The following is a 14,951-nucleotide window of genomic DNA, read 5'->3' as shown; positions in this document are numbered from 1 at the left end:
TATGGGCATCTGGAAGCTCAAATTTGAAACCTGTTTTATTATCTATTTCATATTTTGTAAAACTTTAACGAACGAAACTTTAACTTTAACGAAACGTTTTGATTAACAAACTCAAAGATTTCAAAGCGAGCAATGGAAACACTATACGAAAAAAAATTATCTCCAGCGCGCGAAACTGTGCATTGGAAATTCTAAAGATACGTTCTTTTAAAATATTTTTTGATATTGCTCTTGAATTGAATTTTATGGTTTAAGTGCGAAGAACATGATATTTAATAAATAAAGGTAACACACAAAACGTTAAAAAAAGACCCTTTGCGCGTAATATAAAATCTGAGAGCTTTAAGATTTTTTAAAAATCATTTTAGCTGTATTACCGATTTCTGCGCAATTATGTACCATAAAATTCAATAAGAAATTTACAAAATACATAAAAACAGCATATCTTTAAAATTCCCGTACATTTTTTGTTGTGTTCGCTATATTATATCTTTGAAAACTATCCGCTCGAACGGTTAGTCACCTAAAAGAGTTATCACTAAAACAAAATATAAGCTATAATGGGTCCAGCTAATATCATTTCATAAAAGTATTTTATATCTGCAATTAGGTCTCTTATGATTTCAATGTAATTTTATTGAAAAAGGTCATTAAAAAGCAGAGAAAATATGTTTGAGAACTGCTTTTTATTGCTTTTCAATGCTACTTGGCTACTCATTTAAAGTTAAATAGTCTGCTATTACTGAATGGCAACACGCTGGTGCACTTAGATAAAAAGTATTTTATTTGAGGCAGTGGAAATACATTGCTTTTAAATAGTCGAATTTGTACATTAAAATTGAAAGCTAAATCTTTCATTTTGTCGAATGGCAACAATCTAGCTCGCCGGGGATAGAAATGTTTTATTTCGTACAGTGTTGCTCCTTCTCGCCTTGATATCGCTCATTCGTTTTGTACAAAATATGAAGTAAATCAAAAAAGAAAAAAAAGTAAAAATAAAACAATATGTTAAAAAATAAAAATTATTACGCTTAAAAGGGCGTTTTTAACATTTTGTGTGTCACTTTTATTTATTTAATATGACTTTATAAAATTCAATTCAACAGCAATATCACAAAGTATTTAAAAAAGCTATCTTTAGAGTTTCCAATGCACGGTCTCGAACACTGGAGATATTTTTTTCCCCCGTACAGTGTTGCCGATTGAAATCGTCCAGTTTGTTAATAAAAAATTCTTAATGCTTGACAAAATATGAGATAGATGATTAAAACAAATTCCAAATTCGGAATTCCATATGCCCGTATTCGAATGGAGGACTACGTTATTCAAAATTTGATGTCTCTAGGTACCGTTGTTTTTTCATAGTACGAGAAACAGATATGCATGTCAGTTTCTCGCACTATAAATGCATGCATTTATACAGATTCTTCATTATTTAATTTCTTTAAATATAATGCAGAGTTCTAATATTTGGTGGCAACAATCTGGAGACAACTTATAGTGAACCGACGAAAAATGACAAAACGAAATGAATAGCCCTTCTGGGCAAATTGCCCCTTTGGGTAACAAATTTGAAATTGAAAATTCGGGCTTCGAGGTATCCATGTCAGAATGAAGGACTGCAAAATTTGGTGGCTCTGGGCGCCGTCGTTTCTCCACAATCCGAGGAAAATACATATACACATACAGATTCTTCATTATATTTTCAGTCCAAAGGGGCAATCTGCCCTAAAGGATTATTAATTTCGTTTAGGTGTTGAAAACTTTAAAAGGCTGTATCACTTTTCAAATCGTTGCCACCACATATTATCGGGCTGTTTTTTTATATTCAAAGAAATTAAATCATGAAGAATCTGCATAAACGTATGTGTGTTTCCAGCACTGTGATAAAACAAGGGTACCTAGAGCCATCCAAATTTGAATAACGTAATCTTCAATAGAATATGGGCATGTGGAAGCCCTAATTTGAATCCGAATTTTTTTTTTTTTTTTTTTTTTTTTATCGACTTCAGATTTCGTAACACTTTGATTAAAAATCTAAACTATTTCACAGCGAACAATGGCAACACTGTACGGGAAAAATATATGTATATCTCCAGCGCGCGAGACTCTGTATGGGAAATTCTAAAGATATGTTCATTTTAAAATTAATTTGCGATATTGCTGTTGAACTGAATTTCATAGTTTGAGTACGTAGAACATAGTATTTAATAAATAAAGGTAACACACAAAATGTTAAAAAAACGCCCCTTTTGACGTAATTTAAAATCTGAAACCTTTCACATTTTTTAAAAAAATAATATTGTTACGAAATGTACAGTCGCAGTAAGATGGCTTCCCCGCAAAGCAGTATTAGGATTGCCACATTTGGCGAGAAATAGCCGATTTGGCGAAAAAATTGGCGATATACCATGGACGGATGGAGAACCTTCTGGAATGAGTTCTTACCGGTTTAGCCGAGAATGTTCTCGAACACAAGCCGAAAGCTATATAAACCCTGCTGGTCCGCAGTCAGTGTGTCTCTGAGAGTGTACCTCGTGTAGCCAGCCATGCGGAGTCAATCGAGTTGACAGCCGGGCAACGAGTGCTAAGTGGGTCGTCGAGTTCACCGAAGGAGTTTGTTAGTGTATCGCTGTTAGTGCATCGTCGAGAGAGCGTGTTGAGCTCCGGGAACGACTGAACCGAAGAGTCGGGAGCTGTGCTCGTGTGTCGTCGAGTGCATCGCGAGTTGTAGCGTGGAGAGTCTCGAGAATAGTTGTGTGGTAGTTAGGTCTCGAGAGTAGTTACGAGTTGTAGCGTGGAGTTCCGAGAACGACCAAGCAGAGTCAGGAGCTGTACTGTGGTGCTTTGTAGGAAACTGTCTCCACCGTTATTGCCTGACAGTGTGAAAGCTGTGTCGCTGATTGTTCCAGCGTATTTATAGTAGATCTTCGACGACTGTAAAACGTGACTTCCAAAGAGGAGCTGTCCTGATTAATATTGGTAAATAATAAAGTGTGTTTTGATACTTCATCAAGTGTCGTCGTTATTCACTCCAAATCTACGAACCCCGTACAACCGTGAAGGAAGGATATAACGTAACAATATATTCAGATAACATCTGGTGGCAACAGTTTTAAAAGTGATACAGACAGAAAGGGAAGTTCAAGACTAACAGGACATCCGATGCTAAAAATGATTTCTTAAAATTTATTACGATTGAAGATTTAGAAATTTAAAAGTCAAAACAAAAATCAGCGTTATATTCGCAAATTTTCACAGGACTAGTTTTGGTGGTTCCGTAAAAGCATCGAAACTAGTCCTGTGAAAATTTGCCGATCTAACGCTGATTTTTTGTTCTTGACTTCTAAATTAGTATTTGTTCAGCGCGTTATTTTACCTTAATTGAAAATTTACAACTCCAACAAAAGTAAATAAAATCACAAGAAGCCCGAACGTTAGAGTGTAAAATTAATCAGGAACGTTAGAGTGAAAACTATTCACATAACTATTCACGAACGTTAGAGTAAAACACTATTCACGTAACAATTCACGAACGTTAGAGTGAAAAATTATTCACGTAACTATTCATGAACGTTAGAGTGAAAAACTTATAAGGTTTTTCTCCTACCTTCTTAGTGTTCTTGGTGGTATAGTGGTTCTGCACACTGGGCCGGTATTCAAGAGGTCCGTGGTTCGAGTCCCGGCGAAGGCGGTTGCTAATTTTTAAATTGTCTTGCTTCCAAAAAATACCTAATGTCTCTACAGTGGCGCCCGAACTAAAATGTTTGTGGATGATGACTCTCCACACCCAGGATTTGGCGATTGGGTCTCCTAAAACCCCAGTCGCCCCTTAAAAGGGGGAGTATATAAAGTATTTCTCTCACCTTCTTAGCGTGCCTTCGTGGTGTAGTGGTTCTGCACACTGGGCCGGTATTCCAGAGCTCCGTGGTTCGATTCCCGGCAAAAACGGTTGCTAATTTTTCAGTTCTCCTGCTTCCAAAAAATACCTAATTGTCTCTACAAACTATTCACGAACGTTAGAGTGAAAAATTATTCACGTAACTATTCACGAGCGTTAGAGTGAAAAACTATTCACGTAACTATGGTCAGTTCTAGTCGGCGAGAACATACAGAGTTAGGAAATGCCACGAGAAAGAGTTTTACCTTCCAAGCATTTTCCCCAAGGTCTGATGGATAGTATCGGAGAAAGCGAAGTGATTTAACTACCCAATGATTATCAGTCAGCTATGGCAAAATTCTGGTCAAGGCTTTACAAAATCGTATAAAACATAAACGGTTTTTCGAAAATATAAACGCTTTTCCAAGACCTTCTTACTCAACAACTGCCGACAAAAACAACGCTTGTAAATAACTCTCTCCGCTTGTATTTATGGGCACCGAGCGTGATAGCCCGTAACAAATCATTCACCAGGGAACGATATAAACGTAAAGAAACGTATAATTGATCAGCATCCAGAGCCTCCACCCCGTCAAAACAACGCGCCGGCGTCTGTTTTGCATCTTTCCAAAGAGGAAGCAGTTCGGTAGCAAAACACTTACGATTCAAAAAGTTTGCAAAACAAGAGTTGAGGACAGCATGTCCTCCGCTGTCATGTGCTCACCGTCAACAAGTCGTCACAGTCGTTCCCCTGAGCTCATAGAGACAGGAACGTTTTTTCTCCCTCCTTGAACTTCTTGTTATGATAGTAAGTATGTTTTGTCTCTCTCTCGCATACGACATCCAGTAAGGGCAGTGACATCATCTCTCTCTATCATAAATTTTGCTTATCTAATCACCGGCATGACTTCGAAAATGGAAACCGAAATTAGGATAACGGATCAGGAACTCGAAAAACTCGATATCTTTAACAAACAACAAAGGCTTATCAAAGAAATTGCCTTTTTAAAGGCAAACAATGATTCAAAAGATTTATCAGAAAGCAACTTATTGAAACTTCAAAAACTTGAAAACGATTTAAACAGTTTACCACAAATCGATAATAGAGACTTACTCATCAAAATTCTATACAATTCTTTATCCCCTGACGAATTTCATAAAATTACCAACACCAAAGAGCACTCAATTAACACAAATGACGCGTGGCTCACACAAGCACCTAGGAAAAGACATAGACGTCACTCAAATGACTCTATTGAGGAAATACCTCCTACACAATTATCAAATCAGTTCAGCACCCTTAAAATTGATCAAAACCTTGATGACGGCAATAAAATGGAAGAAGAACAAAACTCCAATACCCAATTCATTAAACCCGCCAAAATAGCTAATAAAATACCCCCAATTATTATTACCGATGCCACAATATCCTGGAAAGATCTTAGGAAGGATCTAAAAGAAAGATTAAGCATTGAAAAAATAGAAGCGAAAAAAGAAGATGGAAACCTTGTAATTAAACTATTTTCGGCAGAAGATTACAAAAAACTACAAAATAAATGTGACAAAGAAAAAATCCCATATCATACCTTCTTATTACATTCGGATAAAGCACTTAAAGGTGTTTTAAAAGGTCTAGACACAACTTATACGGAAGACGAAGTTAAGGAAGCATTAATTGAGGACTACAAATTACCCATAAACAAAGTCAAACAGATGACCAGAATGCGTGACGGCATAGCTACACAACTACCTATGTTTTATATTGAAGCCGCTAACACCCCAGAAGGTAAACGGATGTTCAGTGTCAAACTTCTCCTTGACATGAAAATCAGAATAGTGGCGTACAAAGGAAAAACAGGCCCTACACAATGTTTTCAATGCCAAAGATACGGCCACACTCAAAAAGCGTGCCACAATACCCCTAGATGCGTTAGATGCCTAGAAGAGCATCAATCATTTGAATGTCCACAAAAAGGAAAAAAGATTTCTCCTATCTGTGTTCTTTGCAAAGGCTCTCATGCAGCCTGTGACTTAAAATGCCCAGAGCACCCAAATAATAAGCACACCGCAAGAGGCAATAAAGAGCACTCAAATATAATTCCCAGCGCAATGAGCAAAATTCAAAATACCCCCACCATTTCGAGCCAATCAACATCCAGGAAACCAGCTACTGAGAACCAATCCTATGCAAGCGTCACAGCAAATATCAAGGAAAAGGAAACAAATACGAAACCCCAGAAAAACCAAGAAATTAACACCAAAAAAGACGAATCATTCGAAGACTTTCAAGCTTTTATTCAGGAACTCTACCAAATTTATATAAAATTCAGAAATGTAAAAGAAAACCAATCTAAATTAAAACTGGCCATGGAGGCCATACGGGTATTCGAAAACCATAATTATGAATAACGTCAACATTAATAGTAACCACAATAATCAGCATATCAACTACGCAAAATTCACCGCATTCAACAGTAACGGGATTAAAAGACAACTTACAGAAGTGAAAGATTATTTACAGAAAAATAGCATTGACATATTAATGATCTCAGAAACTCATCTACAACCGGCAATCAATTTCAAAATCCCAAATTATGATGTTTTTCGTACCGACCGGATCCACAACAGAGGCGGAGGAACCCTCATAGCCACAAAACGTTATCTTAATTGCTACCCATTCAATCTACCCTCACTCTCTAGCATGGAAGCTACAGCCTGTATATTAAATAGTAAAAATACTGAATTTCTTCTTATTTCTGCTTATAAACCACCTAATAACCTCATCAGTACCAATGACTTAGACATCATCTTCAATCTAGGATACCCTACAATAATAGCAGGAGACCTCAACTGTAAGCACCAAAACTGGCACTCCAAGTCCAACAATAATAATGGCATCATCTTAAATAATTATATCCTCAATAGTAACGCTGAAATTTACGCCCCTGAAGACCCCACGTACATCCCTACCACTCTTTACGGTCAACCCGATGTCCTTGACGTCGTCATTACCAATAACATACAACAGACGCCTAATATCCAAGTTGCAAACTGCCTCTCATCAGACCACCTACCCATGGAATTCACACTATATGGACTTAGGCATGGCCTTCCACCCCTAAGAACCAAAATAAACTGGAACAACTTCACTTACCTCCTCAACCAGCACATCCAAGCCACTACCAGCCTAGGTTCAGGCCCAGAAATTGAAGCGGCAATAGACTACCTTAATAATCATATAAATCAGGCCATTAATCACTCCAAATCTGCTAGCAAAGACACCCCTGCAACTTTACCTCCTTATATTCTTCAAAAAATCACCGAGAAAAATAATCTAAGAAAAATAGCTCAAAGAACTCAAGATCATAGAGATAAAAGAAAATTCAACAAAGCCCAAAAAGAACTCAGGAAATTATTGAAAGACCACAACGACAAAGCTTGGAATGATTTTGTATCCAGCTTAAGCAACACCGATCATTCTGTCTGGAAAATTGCAAAGGTTTTAAAAAACAGGAATTACACAATAGGCCCTATCAAAAGAAACAATACCACTATCTCGAAAACCGAAGAACTTGCAGAAATCTTTGCCAACGACTTTCAATCCCAATTCTCCAACAGCTCATACCCATGCAGTAACGATATTAATGTAATTAATCATGTGAACCATTTCATCTCAGAAAACAGCAATAACCCAAACCTCCCTACCAATCCAAATGAAATAAGAAATATTATAAAAAATCTCAATGTCAAAAAAGCAGCAGGTCATGACCAAATCAGCAATAAAGCCATTAAAAACCTACCCAAAAAAGCAATCATCCTTTTATGTAATATATACAATGCATGTCTAAGAAAAAACTATTTCCCAAACTGCTGGAAGCACGCCATCATTTTCATCCTAAAGAAACCTGGAAAAGACCCATCTAATACAGCAAATTATAGACCTATTTCTCTTCTCCCTTCCATAGGGAAAATCTTTGAACGAATCATCATCAAAAGAATTAAAGACCATCTAAATCAAAATAACATCATCAAAAATCATCAATTCGGCTTCCGTTCAGGATATTCAACTGTACACCAAATAACCAGGCTAGTGGAGTATATCGGTGAAAGTTTCATTAAAAAGGAAACAGTAGCCGGTATATTCCTTGACATTGAGAAGGCTTTTGATAAAGTCTGGCTGGACGGACTCCTTATCAAATTAATCAATTATCAATTTCCACCCAGCCTTATTGTGCTCATCTCAAATTTTCTAAAAGACAGATCTTATCAAGTCAAAGTAAAAAATTCATTATCAACCATGCATTACCCCACTGCGGGACTAGCTCAAGGTTCTGTAATTTCTCCCACCCTCTTTAATATCTATATCAATGATATACCAACTGATCCAAATGTTCAAATCTACAGCTACGCAGATGACACGGCTATTCTCAGCAAATCCATAAACCCCAAAAAAGCTAATAAAAATCTACAAAAGCATCTGAACATAGTCTCACAATATTTCAAAGCCTGGAAAATTAAAATAAATGAAAGCAAATCCACCCTCATCTATTTCAGGAAAAATAATCTACGACGACAACTTGAAAATATCAGTATCAATAATCAAACCATCCCTCAAGCTAACGAAGTAAAATACTTAGGAGTATTCCTCGATAACAAGCTCACTTTCCGGAAACACATGCTCTACACAAGAAATCAAGCCTTTAAAGCATTTAACGCAATCATTGCACTCACAGGCAGAAATTCTCATCTCAGCCTCAAAACTAAAAGATTAATCTACATTCAAGCCATCCGACCCATTTTATTATATGCATCTCCCGCTTGGGCAGCTACAGCCAAATCTAATAGAGAACTACTTCAAACTCTCCAAAATAAAATGCTCCGTATAATATCTAATGCACCATGGTACATCAGAAACAATACTATCCACAGAGACCTCAAAATTTTGCCACTGAATAGTGAAATCATCAAAAACAGCCACAACTTCTTCTTAAATTGCAGTAAACATCCAGACTCCACAATAACCGACCTTCTAAATTACGACGCTACTCTGATTCAGCGACATAACAAACCGCGTACCATCTTTCATAACGAAAGATGGTAAATGTACATATGTGTATATATTTTATTTTATTTTCTTCATATTTAATCAAGTTACTTTATTTTTCATGCGATTACACAGATGGACTAAAAATTAAGGACTGGCAAATCGCAAATGTGTATATGTGTTCACGTGATCTTTTCAACGAATCAGAGTAGCGCTCGCTTTAAAAATATCCAGATCATCACCCATACCATTTCAGTCAGCACTCAAGCCTCACGATGGAAGGACGTGCGGAACGCAGCCCAAATCTAATGCCTATAATCATCAGTTGCTTATCAACTTAAAATGCCATCTGCATATGCCATATCTTCCCGATAAGAAAATGCCATTACTACCACGGAATCATCATATACTGTTTTTTCCACGATTCTAAATGCCACATTCTTACCCTCTCAGCACTAAGGAGGTGCTTTGCTCCGATTGAAACGTTTGTTTCAGGAGGATATTTACAGCTAGGCTCCCTAATAAGGGTATTTTGGCCTGGTAAAAGTCCTTCTCAGGACTGCATACCAGTTTTCAGGCTAAAGATACAGATACAACAAGTCCCGCAACGGCCAGCGACCCACAAAGGGATGGTCATCTGGCGACGAGCCAGTAGGAAAAAAAGGAAAGCACGTGACGTGTCCGACGAGCGAAGGATGCAAATAGTGCTCGGAGCAGCAGCAATGTAATTTACGCCTTACAAAACAAAAGCCGTAGATTTACGAGGCACGGAAATAGAAAACCTCTTCTTTCTTCTGCTTCGCTTTCTTTTCCGTCTGCGATGGGGAATTTTGTTGTTGGAAGCGTACTCTCAATCTGAACACGTTGCGGTCTGGGTCGGATCGTAAAATCTGAAAAATTCTGCGTGACGCATAAACCTATTTCTTCTTCCCCCCCCCTCTTGTCTGTTGTCTTCGGCGGGTTTTTAAAGCATACAGAAGACTGTCTCCAGCATAATCCCTTCGTTATGGCCCTCTAAGCATAAAAGTGTGTGGGCCACCTTTTTTTATACGTACCCCCTCCTGCTGTAAAACAGTTCTGGAGAAGATGCTTACATAAAGCAACAGTAATTTCTTTCATTTGCTTTCACTTAAATTATTCTCTGGCATTGCTATCGCAGCTTTACAAATACTCATAAAATATTTCCTATGCCACTGTGCTTAAATTGCATGGAAAATAACTTCTCGTAGTCCTTGATGTGCTCATTCGGTTTTGAAATGAATGTGAAAACGTTAAACGAAATTCTAATTTAGCGTAGTAGTGTTTTCGCTATGGTAGGTGGGGACTACTTTCATAAATTAGAATGTTCTGCAGACCATCTTACTCTTGTCCTCTTCGAAAGCAATGCTTTAGCATATCTCTCGATTATCCGAGCTAATTACCTGGGAAAGCAGGTCACGGATAATAGAAAAAACGGACAATTCAAATTATAAGTTTTCATGCATATTATATATGTTTGTTTCTTAAGAAGTCCAGTAATTTTACTCTGTTTTTGAGGACATTTAAATATTTGTCGAATTTCACTGTGTATTTCTGGAAGTGCGTATTTTATTATTGTATTCGAATCTCCTTTCATCGACGAAGTTTCTGCTGTTTCGGAACTAAGGCAATTGTCAGTATCTTCTTCCCTTGTATTTTCCGTATCACTCTCTGCCTCTTTTGTTCTCGTAACATTTGAAACCGTATGCGCTTCGCTCAAACATTTGCAATTACGGTTTCGAACTCAGGAAACGGAAACGGAATTTGACGGAAATGACAGACAGCAATTCCGAATATTTTAAACAAATCGTTCTTAAGCCCGTTCACATGCAACGCTCCTTCGCACAACTGCCGTTAGCAAGGGGAGAAAAAGGAGACATGAAAGAGTTTCGTCTTTAGGACCCGTTCAGAAGACCACCGTATTCCTTCCCCTTTAGACCTAAGCCTCTGTGAACAATCACGTCTCCGAATTGGCAGATTTCTAATAGTGTTTACACATTTTTAACGTTTACTGTTGTTAATTTTGTAATCTAAACTTTCGCAACTGGTACCTGAACTTTCGTAATGGTTCCTAAAAAATATATTCGTTTTAATTATTATTTTATAAGCTATTATTTAGTTCACTCTTGGTGCTTGTCGCTATTTTTAAAAGGTGGTCATGGATTTTTAAACTACTTCCCGATAAGATATAGAACTCAAACTTTGTACATACATTGCTTGTGGATGTGGTGTCACACTTTTGATTTTTAGAGGACTAGATTTTTTTCAAATTTAAAGTTGAAACGATTTTTTGCAAATATTAACAAATAAACTGAGAATCTCAGAATATTATAGTTTGCACCATAACACACTGTGGAGGGAAAAAATGAAATGAAATTTTTAGCGTAATTTTAAAAAATATTTTGAGAGAATTTTTGAAAATCGTTCATATTTTTAGACTTCTTGACGCCCATTAATTTTAAAATTTCCTATCTAAAAATATATCGGTTACAAACTTCCGACATTTTTACAGCTTATAAAACAAACGTTTCGCATTTAAAAAAATGATACAGGAAATTAATTGGATGATTTTTTTACTTTTTGAAAGATGTGCAAGGAAGGAGAATGGGAAATATTGGTTCTTCTTGGGCATCAATTCGAAACATCGGTTTCAAAGTAATAATCTCATTATACCACACCATTTTTAGGACATTATTTATGCTATATAAGTTGTTATTGTTTCCAATTGTTAGTTCAGCGTTAGATTGGAGATATTTCTGAGTTAACTTTATCTTAAGATGCGTTTTGCATCCCGTTGTGTTTAACGCTCTTATTTGATTGAAGCATAACTACTGATTATACTTAGTGATATTCTAAACACTTGTACGAGTATTTCTGTGGAAAATTCCAGAAATTTGAAGTGTTTCTGTTGATAAAATAAATTTAATTAAGCTATCATCGGATTTGAGTGCAATGACAATCATTTACGAACTATTATCAATCTATTACAAACCCGTACGCAAGCAACAATATTATAATTAATGTATTAAATTGTTTTGAACGTGTTTTACAAACAAAAACAGGTAAAGAAAAATTCTGCTTGCGTTTTATGAGTTTTTGCAATTTTTCTGGCCACATAAGGTTTTAAAAAAGGTTTATAATTTATGTTTATATTTACCAATTAAATAAATAACGCTAGGTTTGATTTATATATATATGTGTGTACTGAAATTCAGTAATAAAATTTTAAAGATTTGAAATCATTAAATGTCTATTTAGACAGTTTGTATTCTTTAAACTGCAAATGCAAACTGAGAAACCTTTTGCATTTTTTTCAATAAATCCTTTTACTTAAAATCCTAAAACATATACAGGTAGGGACTAATTTTTTTATTATTTTTACTGCTTATTTAAAATTATATACTTTATAGAAACAAGGATGGGTTTTGCAAAATACTGAAAGGAAAAAATTATTTGAAATGAAAATGTGACTGAGATCATATTTCTTTTAAAGATTTTAGATAAGAGTATTTTTTTTCCCTCAGAAACTAATTCATTAATTTCAAAATCATGACTTGAAGTTATTAAGAACACTCTAATAAATACAATAAAAAAATTGGAGGGAGACATTGAAAATTGTAGGAGAAGAAAGATATTTTAATTGTAAAATTTTCTTCAAAAATTTAAATTTAAAAAATACTAGCAAAAACTTTTTTCAGCTTAAAATTATTTTGTTTCAGAAAACCATTTAATAATATTCATAAGAAGTAGATGAAAATGCTTAAATTTTAAAAAAAAATCATTCAAAAGGTACCGAGTCCCTTGTCGCGTTGAAGCCGATACGCACTTGTCTTAACTTTAGTTTTAATTTGAACGATATTTCTGGAATACCTAGCATGAGATAACCTTGTCTGTATTTGTCTATAACTTGCGTATCTTGTACAGTTCTATCTAATTTTGCTATCACATCCCTAGACATCTATCAGCGCGATTGTTTCGCTGACAGTCCAGCGAGCAGTAACTAAAATTAAGTGAACGGCGCAGTATAGTACGGGAAATCTCCCCATTTGCCCTGCTCCCGAGAGGTACGGAACATTCAACTAAGTTCTGCCTCCAATTCGGCGAGGCAGTTAATGCTTGTCCCAAGTGAACGGGACACGTTGGAAGAACCGGTTTCCGCTACCGGTCGAATCTGCTCTTGTGAACGGGGCTTAGCGATTAGAATCTGGAAAAGGGCTGTAGAGTCATTAGCGGGAGCCGTGAAAAATGTGCAGTGCCCTTGCCTAAACTCGAGCCTGGACTTCTCGAATACGCGCCAAGTGTGCTATCATTACACCACGAAGGCATGCAGAGAGGAAGGAGAAAAACTCTTACATACTTCTGCTTTTAAAGGGCGACTGGGGATTAGGGGATCCAATCGCCAAATCCTGGTGGTAAAGAATCGTCATGCACCACCTTTTAGTTCGGGCGCCACTATGGAGTCATTAGGTTATTTTGAAGCAGGAGGCATGAAAAATGAGCCATGCCCTAGCTTGAACTCGAACCTGGATCTCTCGAATACGAGCCGAGTGTGCTACCGTTACACCACGAAGCAGGGCCAGATTAGACCTGATAAGGCCCAGAGATATTTGAGATAAGGGGACCTTTATGAGTCCAGATATTATACGTCAGTGCCAAATATGATTTTCGGATACCCAAAGGATTTTTGGGGACTCCCAAGAAAGCGAGGGCCCTAAGCTATAGCTTGTTTAACTTATACGTAAATCCTGCACTGCCACGAAAGCATGTGGAAAGAAGGGAGAAAAATACCTTAAAACTTTAAATCAGCTTCTAAAAGAAGACGAAGAAACTATGCACAGAAAAATACGTATTGAAAAAAAATATTTCCAGAGAGCATTTGAAACCATGCTTTCGACTATGCGCATGCAGAACAAATGAATTGTACGAAGTAACCTTAGAAATTAAATCTAGAAACTATCTTCGGTGGTTTTTAGAACATACTCGGGCTTGGGCGTGTTTGATTTATATCAGCAAACCGGATAATCTAGATTACACTGTATCCGTCTAATTATATTTTTAAAATACAATTAATTAAAATTAATTTAATGTTTGTTATATTGGTGTTAAGAAATTAAGTAACAAAAAGAAAATTATACTCGCTTTTAATTATTCAAGCCAGTAATGTTTGATCATAATAACCGAATGTTGATCACTTTAAGCGAGGTACTTTCCATGTTTTCGGGACTTCCTCAACTCATTTATAATATTCGTATAATAACATTAACCGCGATCCGTCTATTATATAATAAATTCTCGTTCCCCGGATTTGAAGTACAGGGTGTCTCAGAAGGTCGTTAACAAACCTTACGTGCTAGTCTGTCAGACCGCAACGAATAATAGAAAGTTGTGTCTGACTCGCGGGCCGCTAAGGCAATGTTCGCAGGCGCATTGGAGAGTGAAACGGTTGATCGTTTCAGGCGAAAACTGTGGGAAAAAGATCCGTCGATTCAGTAACGATGCATTGGCCGATATGTATCAAGTTTGTGGGGGTCACAGATGGAAATTGACAAGTGGCGAGACGCATTCGCCGAGAGCGCTTTCCAAACAGATGTCTGAGAAGCCATTGATTGTTTGATCGCAGCTTAGATGAGGATGAGTTTTCCCAGTAAACAGCAACATCTGCCGGCGACGTACTACACGCACACATGGCCTAGAACAAGCTAATATGTAAAGGAACGTTTAACAGAACAGGAACTAATACGTAATAGAACGTTTTATATGGGAAATTGATAGCAACGCGGGAACAGTTGTCAGAGCAACTCAACACGACTTGGTTGCACATCGTTCTATTACGCGCATATTACATCGCATAATGGTCATCAGTGATTATGCGCATATTACAAGAGGACACGCTAAGCCAATCTTGAGGGAGGATAGAACTGCACGGTTAACAAAAATAAATCATTTGTTTCAAAGGGCTCGTAGGCCATCGGTGGTACTTACTTATACGTACTTAATCAAAGCAACTAA

General features: G+C 36.8%; 1 protein-coding gene across 1 annotated transcript in view; it reads right to left on the bottom strand.

Moving 5' to 3' along the window:
* LOC118190099 (follistatin-like) overlaps nucleotides 1–14,951 on the bottom strand; it is a 244,600-nt gene that overhangs the window by 157,281 nt on the left and 72,368 nt on the right. The window lies entirely within an intron of this gene.

Source organism: Stegodyphus dumicola, chromosome 2 (genome assembly GCF_044657685.1).
Source record: "Stegodyphus dumicola isolate Sdum_Otavi_A_Nest chromosome 2, ASM4465768v1".
Classification (NCBI taxonomy): Eukaryota; Metazoa; Arthropoda; class Arachnida; order Araneae; family Eresidae; genus Stegodyphus; species Stegodyphus dumicola.
This window is presented reverse-complemented; position numbering and strand designations above follow the sequence as displayed.